This window comes from Myodes glareolus, chromosome 5 (genome assembly GCF_982192425.1).
Source record: "Myodes glareolus chromosome 5, mMyoGla1.1, whole genome shotgun sequence".
NCBI classification, from domain to species: domain Eukaryota; kingdom Metazoa; phylum Chordata; class Mammalia; order Rodentia; family Cricetidae; genus Myodes; species Myodes glareolus.
Window position 1 is genome coordinate 93715419 of NC_142030.1, and position 9476 is coordinate 93724894.

General features: G+C 42.9%; 1 long non-coding RNA gene across 1 annotated transcript; it reads left to right on the forward strand.

Annotated features, from left to right (window-relative positions):
* The first annotated feature begins 2235 nt into the window (after nucleotides 1–2235).
* LOC148122145 (uncharacterized) lies at nucleotides 2236–5798 on the forward strand. Its single transcript, XR_015737938.1, has 2 exons — nucleotides 2236–2363; nucleotides 4909–5798. It is a non-coding gene; the product is annotated as an uncharacterized LOC148122145 (long non-coding RNA).
* The last annotated feature ends 3678 nt before the right edge of the window (nucleotides 5799–9476 follow it).

The following is a 9476-nucleotide window of genomic DNA, read 5'->3' on the forward strand; positions in this document are numbered from 1 at the left end:
TGCAGGTGGTTGACAGTCAAGACCCTTAATGCAATTGACAAAGTCGGTGACAATTATCTACACAGAGGTGATGTGTATTTTTGAAGAGACTTTGAACAGTTTTAAAAACAACAATTATGCTTGTGTAGGGCCAGAAGGTATGTGACCTTTGACCCTAGCCTTATCAGCACTAGCCCAACCCTGCAGTTTCAGCTGTGAAAGAAAGTTCCTTAAGACAAGAAAAGCAAGTGAATCACCCCTTGTGTGTTTGTACTTAAATCTCAAACTTTGTTTACTGTGTGAACTTGGTTGCAAAATGTATTCTTTAAGCATTGCAACTTCAAAAGCAACAAAATCCTGTGTGTAGCTGGTAGCTATTGCTAAAACATGTCTCTCACTGCTTTCTACCCCAGCAGGTCTAAAGCAAGACAAGCTCTACCTCATCATTATTTAATAAGCCTGTTTCATACCAACTCATCCTGAAATCCTATGCTGTGTTGAAGCCAAGATCCTGACTTTGCCTTGTGATGCGGGGGAGTGTGGAGGACAGTGCAGAGGTCCCCATCTTGGGTTCTGGCTGAGGATGTCACCGGTTTAACTAGAATCTGATCTCCTTGATGGAGAATCCCGTGGAAAATTCCAACTCTGCCTAGGAACCAAAGGTCCCTGCTAACTTATCTTAGCCTTTGTCTAAACTGCCTGTTTGTGCTGAACCGCCTCCCGCTAACTGCTTATCTTAGCTTTGGTTAAGACTGTTTGCTTCAGCCTGTTTACCCTGCACCCCATGCCGCTACCAAGCAAGATGCCTGGATGAGGTCTCCTCCCTTAAAACCCCTGTGTTCTGGACACTCAGAGTCACACCTAGGTCCCCAAATACTGGGATATGATTCCAGACTGCTGGAATAAAGACTTTAATTGGCTGTACATTGTGTCTGAGTGGTCATCTCTTAGGAGCTCCCCATCCTAACCTGATGAGCGTCTCTGAAGTAGGGGGCAACTACTCAGGCAACATCTGTTGGCATTTGGTTGTCTCTTATGGCTGACAGGAATGTAACAGGAGACGGTACTAAGTATTGTCCATCATAGCTGGTGACAGCTCAGACTGGGGAAGTGGCAGAAAAGATACACGTAGGAGCACTTCAAATAAATATATTTTGGAAGTGAAATCAATTTGCAAATGCATTAAGTTCAGGAGGAAAAAGAGACCAAAAAAATGTCAAGAGCAAGCCCCAGGATTCATGGATGGTGCTGTTGACTAATGCAGCAGGGAGAGAGAAGAGAGAGTTGCCAGATTTGGGCTGGGCGTGGTGGATAGAAGAGGTAAAGTTGGATTATGCTAATCTGGGGTGCCTGTGGTACTCCCCACAAGGAGGTGTGCAGCAGGCAGGTGTGCTGACCGTCTGCCATCTCTGCCCTGCATAGTCTAATGTAGTAGTGTATCTCTGTTGTCTTCATGACTCCTAGGATTCAGTACTTAAAACCCAACCCAGCTTGGTGTGTAATAGAGCCACCCACCAAATGTCTGCTATCCTCACCCCAAGGAGGCATTTAGAACAGATGTCAGCAGCTTCATATGCAGGAGAGCATGAGGATGAGTGATGGGTGCATCTCCTAGAAAAGACAGATAACTCCCTTCCTCTTCTGGTCTATGATCGGCCTTGAGACCTTAGCACAACTGACTCGATTGATGTAGGATTCCCCTCTGTATGCTATGAATATTTTATTGCCATTTGTTAATAAAGAAGCTGCTTTTGGTCTACGGCAGGACAGAATAGAGCTAGGTGGGAAAACTAAACTGAATGCAGAGAGAAAGAAAGCAGAGTCAGGCGGACGTCATGTAACTGCAAAAAGAGGAAGACACCAGAACCTTACCAGTAAGCCACAGCCTCATGGCGATCCACAGATTAAGACAAATAGGTTAACTTAAGATAAGAGCTAGCTAGAAATATGCCTGAGTCATCAGTCAAACCGGGTTGCAATTAATATAGTTTCTGTGTGATTCTTTGGGTCTGAGTGTTCTGGAAACCAACACCCAGTCTCAATTTACACTCCATGGTGGAAGCACCATTCAGGCTGTGAAACTCAGCACATAGACAGCACTGCCTGCCAGAATGAAAACAAAGACCTGATCCATCAAAGGCCATATCTGGGAAGTCTCTAAACGTGGTAACCTTACTGTGGTGCGGGAGAATTGTCTCCATTCTGTCAATCATGTTTTAAATAAACGCTGATTGGCCAGGCAGGAGGTGTAGGTGGGGAAAACAAGACAGGAAGTGGAAATGATGCAAGGAGAGCAGGAGAATTCTGGGGAGGAGGAAGTTGATTCCTCCCACTCCTGCCCAGATCACCGAAGCAGCAGGATGTGAGCTGCCCCACTCGAAAAGGTACTGAGCCACATGGCTAAAATAGATTAGAAAAATGGGTTAATCAAGATGAGAGCATTAGCTAATAAGAAGCCTGACCTAAAGGGCCAATCAGCTTTATAACTTACTGAGTCCTCTGTGGGTGGTTGATTTTCTCTGGGACTAAACAGCTGGCCCCCTGTCTGGGGGGCCAGACAGGACAGAAAACCCAACAAGTAGGCCCCCTCATGTTACATTACTGTTAACTTCTGTAGTTCCACTTCAGCTAACTGTTCTTGTTTATTGAATTGGGTCAACCCAGTACATGGGTTTTGTGCTTTAAAAACTCACTCTGAAAATGCTTGGGGCTACACTGGGATCCCAAACATCCATTATTGTCACCAGCTGGCTAATAAAGGCTTTCTATTGGTTGAAACCCATGTCCAAGCAGTCTTCTCTGGTGACTACGTCACTGAGAGACTCAGTCTCCAGGAAATTCCTGATCTGTAGCCTCTGTGCAGATCCTGAACAGCTCAGCTCTAAGCTGCCACTGCAAATGCTGCCAGCTGGGCACACTGTTCTACCTATAGGTGTGCCTAGATAGAAAAACTTTTGCCAGGTGGTGGTGGCACACACCTTTAATACCAGCACTTGGGAGGTGGAGGCAGGCAGATCTCCATGAGTTTGAGACCAGCCTGACTACAAAGAAAAACTTTCTTTGTTGCTTCCAATACTGCTTATGCGTTTAACATTAGAGCTATGAATGAAGTAGGTAATGATTACCAGTGGGAAAACTGGGGAACAAAAGGGAGATTCGGTAAAGGAACAAATTGCCAATTATTGTAACCATTATTAGAAAGAAAAGGAAATACATAATTGTAAAACTGTCCATACAAATTATTGAAATTATATAAATAAAAATAGTCCAGGCTATCCGGTGCCACATATTTGAAACAGGTGGTCACAGTTTCTTTGTTCTACCAACTTCACACATCTATCCAAGGTCATCAGACCCATTTTGGAACAAGGCTTCCTATGCGGGGGAAGGCAAACAATCCTCAGAGCATTTCCACAAATCAGGAACAAGACGAGGTTGTTCACTCTCTCCATTCCTGTTCGATGTAGTGCTGGAACTCTTAGCTGGACCAATACGACAAGAGGAAATGGAGGTATATAACTAGGAAAGGAAGAAGTCAAAGTAATCCTATTTGCAAATGGGTTGATGCTATATATAAATGACACTCAGGAGTCTACCAGAAGAGTCCTTCAGATGATGAACACATTCAGCTCAGCAATATAATAGGACACTAGATTAACACACAAGGTGTGGTAGCCTTCTTACGTAACAGCTTTAACTGTGCTGAGGAAGAAACCAAGAAAACAGTCATTCACATTAGTCTCCCCCTGCCCCCCGCCAAAAAAAAAATTCTTGGAATAAATCTAACCAAGGAAATGAAAGACATGCACAATGAAAACTTAAAGATGCTAAAAAATTGAAGATGATTCCAGAAAATAGATAGACCTTCCATGTTCACAGATTTGTAAGAACAGTATTGAGAAAATGGTTGTCCTACTGAAAGCAAATCTGTCATGCTTCTGGGAGCAGTTTTTCCCATCTGTGTCCTTCCATCTTTCAAAGTACAAATTGTAATTTAATTTTCGTTATAAGATATCAGGTTTCCATGTGGGTCCTTCATGTCCCCTTTGTTTTGAACAGCCCACCCCATCTTCCTTATTCATAACCCCTGCCTCCTTAAACCTTTCAGCTCACAATATTCCCATCTCTCTCTGTTTACAATCTCCCATGCTTCTCTATACCCCGCCTCTCCTGCTGATTTATTCCTCATTTTCCGGCTCCTATATGTACTCCAGGTTGAACACAAAGCCAGGATCCACTCTAATGGAGAACACGGTGTATTGATTTTTGAGTGCCCACAATATCTCATTAAATACAAGGTTCTGTAATTCAATCCATTTGTTTATGTGAACAAAATTTCCCAGAAAGAAGTTGTGTCTGCTGAGACTGATTGATTAGACCACAGTGCTGTAGAAAGATGGGAAGGTTACAGGTCCGAATGCTCGTTACCTTATTGTCAGCTCGTTTCGTCCCTTGGAAAAGACATTCGTTATCCACTGCTGCATAGGAATTAGCATTCTATGGCTAATAGATAGAAGCCTTTGGAATATTTTAACTTAGCAGATCACTAGCGTCTACTGACCCAAATCTAAGAATGTCATCAGGGGCACCTGAAACCTGTAGGAGAGCTTTCCCTAGCTTGCTGTCACCCTCTCTCTGACATGCCCTCCAGTGGATTTTAAACTCGCCTTGATTTATGACTCTCTTTGGTCTATAAAACTATAAAGCTTCATGAATCTGTTTCCACATAGGAACGTGGGATTTGAGGTAACCTAAGTCCGTGTTCCTGAGCCATGGTCTCTCAAAATGGCTCCGGGATAAACTACCTTTTATTGTCTTTAAAATGAGAGCTATATATTTTTGCATTGACATCTGTAAATTTAAGTTGTTTAGCTGATGAATAAAATTCTATTCTGTGTATGTCCCTCACTTTCCTTACCCGTTTTTCAGCTGGTGGACACCTGCCCTGATCCCACTCCTATCTGCTGTGAACAGCCAGGAATATGGGTGAGCAATAGCCATGCAGCGTCTCCCCCATGAAGCAGAATGGAGAGTCCTCAGGGGACATGCTCTGCAATGGAATAGCTGACTCACACAGCCATTTATTTCTAATTTTGAGGAGATGCCATACTGATTGCCACAGATGCCAAACCAGTTTTCACTCTCGCCACCAAAAAGTGGAACTCTTTGTCCTGACATCATGGCCTGAATTTGTTGTCATATGATTTTCTGATAATCACCATCCCAACTGGGGTGAGATGGAATCTCAAAGTACTCTTAATTTGTCTTTATCTGATGACTAATAACATTAAACACTCTTTAAATTTTTATTAGCTATTTTATTTCTCCTTTTGGAAGTTCTTTGTTATGCTCTGTATACCATTTTCCCCCTTGGATTGTTTTTTTCTTGATGTTATGACTTTTTTTTGGGCTCTTTGTGTATTCTAGATGTTCATCCTTAATCAGATATATGGTTGGCAACGCGTTTCTCTGATTCCGTAGATCGCTTCCTCTCTCAACTGACTGTTTGAGTTTCTGGGCAGAAGATTTCTTAGTGTTCTGAGTTCCCACTTGTCAGTTGTTGGCGTTAGTTCCTGAGCAGTCAGAGTCCTCCTTATAAAGCCCTTGCTCTTCCTCTGTGTTGAGCGCACTCCCTGCCCTCTCATCCAGCACTGTCGACTTTCAGGTTGTACAATGAGGTCTTGGATTTATTTGGAGTCAGTTTTTGAACATGATGAGCGACAGGGTCTAGTTTTATGCAATGTATAGACATTGAGAATTGTAATATCGGTTTTGAAAATTGTTTACCTGATCAGAATAAAAGGTCTTTCTTCAACTCTTCTGACTAGTTTTGGCCTGAAATGTATTTTGTCATGTACTAGAATACTAATGCCTGCTTGGTGTTTTTTTTTTTTTAATGAAAGGCTTTATGTGATGAACCTAAAGCTAAAATCATGCTAAATGAAGAAAAATGCTCTGCTCACTAGTGTCACTAAGCTCAAGAACAAGACAAGGATTACTCCTCTCTCTCCTCCTATTCAGTATAGTGCTTGAAGTCTTAACTAGAACTATAAGACAGGAGAGGGAAATAAAGAGGATGCAGAAAAGAAGGAAGTTAGATAATCCTTATTTGAAGACAACAGGATGCACAGAAAGGCCCTAAAAACTCCACCAGAAAGGTTAGAGAACCGGTAATGACTTTCAGCAAAGTGGCAGCGTCCAACAGAAGCAGAGAAGCAAGTAGCTTTCCTCTATCCCAAATACAAAAGCAAATAGCCTTCCCATAGAGTAATTCCAAACATTCTGGGGAAGAAATCAAAGAAACAGTTCCATTCTCAATAGCCTCACAAACATACCTTGGAATAAATCTTCCCCAGAAGGAATACTTGACAATGAAAGCTTTAAGACTCTGAAGAGAGATTGAAGAAAGTAGAAATCGGAAAGACTTCCCATGTTCATGGACTGCTGGGGATAATATTGTGAAAATGGCCATCATACCAAAAGCGATTTGTGGATTTAATGAAGCTTCAATCAAAATCTCAGTGCCATTCTTCACAGAAATAGAATCTTAAAGTTTATATGGAAACACAAAGACTCCAAATACCTAAAGCAACCCTGAACAAAGGCAATGCCACTACACCTGATTCAAGTTATATAGCAGAGTTATGACAATAAAAACAGGATGGTATTGGCTAAAAGGAAACAGACACATTAATGCATAGAATATGTAATCTAGGTAGATATAAGTCTAAACAACTACAGTCACCTGATTTTTTCAAAACACCACAAATATTCCCGAAGGAATGATAGCATCATGAACACAGAGTCCTAGGAACACTGGGTGTTCCTTGTACAGAAATGGAAGCATCCTTTTGTCTCGTGCCGTACAAGAACCAACTCCTAATGGAACAAGAACCCTCAACAGAAGACCTGAAAGTGAAGCTACTTGAGGAAACAAATATGGAATGCCCTTCAATATAAAGGCATATATTAGGAATTTCTGAACAGAATACTAATTACGCAAAGAATAAGAGAACAATTAATAGATTGGACCTCGCAAAACACTCACACACACCCTTCTGGACTACCAATCTAGTGAAGAACAAACTTACAGAATGGGAGGAAATCTTGGCTAACTTTCCATCTGGCAAAGATTAATATCTAGAATATACAAAGAACTAAAAAAAAATTAACCATAAAAACAACCCATTTTTAAAATGAGTTGAGGGACTGGACAGAGTTCTTCGAAGAAGAAATACAAATGTTTAATCAATATGTTTAAAGTGTGTTAATCCTTAGCCATCAGGAAAAAAACAAAACTACTTTGATATTTCATCTGCCCTACAAAGATTATTATTAAATATCGCAGATGCTAACAAGGATGCAGCAACGAGGAGCCCTTATTCACTGTTGGCAGGAGAACACACTAGTTGGTGTTTGTTTCACTAACTCAGAAAGCTAAAAACACTTCTTTGCTCTGACCCAGACATCCCATTCCTGGGCAGATACCCCCAGTACTGTCTCTTACTGTAGAGGTATTGCACATCCGTGCTCACTGACGCCCTATGCATAGTAGCTAGGTTAGCACGAATGAGAAAAACCCAGGGACAGATATGGGGGTTCAACCTGAAGATCAGAAAAGCAAAAGTAGCCAAACTGGAAATTCCCTCCCTGTTGGCTAACTTTTGTGGTGTTAGGAGCTACTGTGTGTGACAGCTGCTGACCGAGAAAAACCCTCTACGAGCTCACCCAGCTTCCGTTATGTCCATCAGCCAAAAACGACATGACAGTTACCAGGGTAGCAAGTAACAAAGACTGTCTGAAGACTGTCTGTCTGTCTGTCTGTCTGTCTATCTCTCTATCTCTCTATCTATCCGTCCGTCCATCCATCCATCCATCCATCCATCCATCCATCCATCCATCCATCCATCCATCCATCTATCTATCTATCTATCTATCTATCTAATTTGAAACCTGCTCTACAGCAGGATACCCGTGCCTCCACGGTAACCCAATCAGCAGTCTGTGGTCACAGGCTCCAATGAAGAACCTCTTGCTGTTGTTGTGTTGAAAGGATTTAGTATCAAAGTCCTTTTTAAATGCTTCCTGTTGACACTCACAGGTTAGTGCTGTGCTCAGCCTCCAGGAAGGAAGGGTTTTGTGGATGGAGGTTAATGCAGAGACCTGCAACTGGTCAAAGAGAAGCGTGCAAAGCACTGTGGCATGCTTGGTCCTAAAAAGGACACGTGTATCATGACCTTCATGTCTCAGAGAGCACCTTGAAAAGGGACAGACAGAACGACACCCCCGGGGGCAGGGGAGGCACGCTGGAGAGCAGTGGCTTCTGAACGTGCAGCCCAGCCTCGTGTTCTCAGTAGCGCACTGAACTATGAACATCTGCACAAGACCCCCACAAGAATGGGACGGTCGCCATTTCACCGCACACGGGGCAAGGCTGATCCGGCCTCCACCCTGGGTGAGGGCAGTTAATGGATGCTCGGGAGAGGAAGTGGCTTTCTTCAGTGTGTAACCTCTGATAAGTAACCCACATTCCAGGAAGCACCCCTCCGCTCATGCTCAGGCAAATAAACATAAATGAACTCATGCGGTTTTTAAAAGGGTATCAAAGCAGGAGGGGCTTGCTCCAAGGAAGAAGCGTTTCAGTGGCGGAGAGAAAAGTGTGGTGAGGGGTGAAAACTCAGCATGCGCGTGTATCAAAGTGTTCAAAGACAACACAGGAAAAAGAGCACTAAAATTCTCTTTATCTTGGTCACTGGGGATTTTAGTTTTCTGCCTAAGTTTGATGCCCACCGGAAGTGCCTCACTTGCCTAACTGTTGGCATGTGGCTTCCAGTGCTACAGAGCACAAATCACAAACGCAACTAGTGCAAAGAAGAAAGATGGTGGGTTTTCTCATTCGCGCCCCAGCTGATGGTGCTCTGTGTTACTCTTTAACATAATGGAGAATGCTCTGTAGTCTTCTAGGAAGATCTATCATGCTTTTATAAAAAGCTGTGTTTAAGGGGTTGTGTTTACTGGTCTGGTCAGGTGTTCTTCATGTACAATAGACTTGGCTCTCCACCTGACAACAAAGGCTCTGTCGGGAAAATTGTGCCACAGACTGCAAAGCTAATTGTGGCCAGCAGAGGACGCCAGAACACAAAGGATGGAAGTCAATAAAGCGTTGCTCCCTCCTGTCACAGGAGGAGACAATACAGGCCTTTTACCAGCTAAGTTCCACCTGTGATATGACGCAACAACAGAGTGTCTCTCTGAATCTTCAGGCTTTTCTCTTCTGCTTAAAGACCCCCGTGCCCCGGCTTTTTAAGTAGTTGTTCACTTTAATGTCCTTAAGTAACTGCTGTCGTTTTGCTCAGCCACGCACCCATTTAATCTTGTTTAAGCATCTTTTCACTGTTGGGTAACCTTTCTTGGGCCCTGTTTCCACTTTTATTCCTTCTGCTATACTTTCATAGCACTTTGAACTTACCTTACAGCTCTGTGGAATTTTGGGCTTG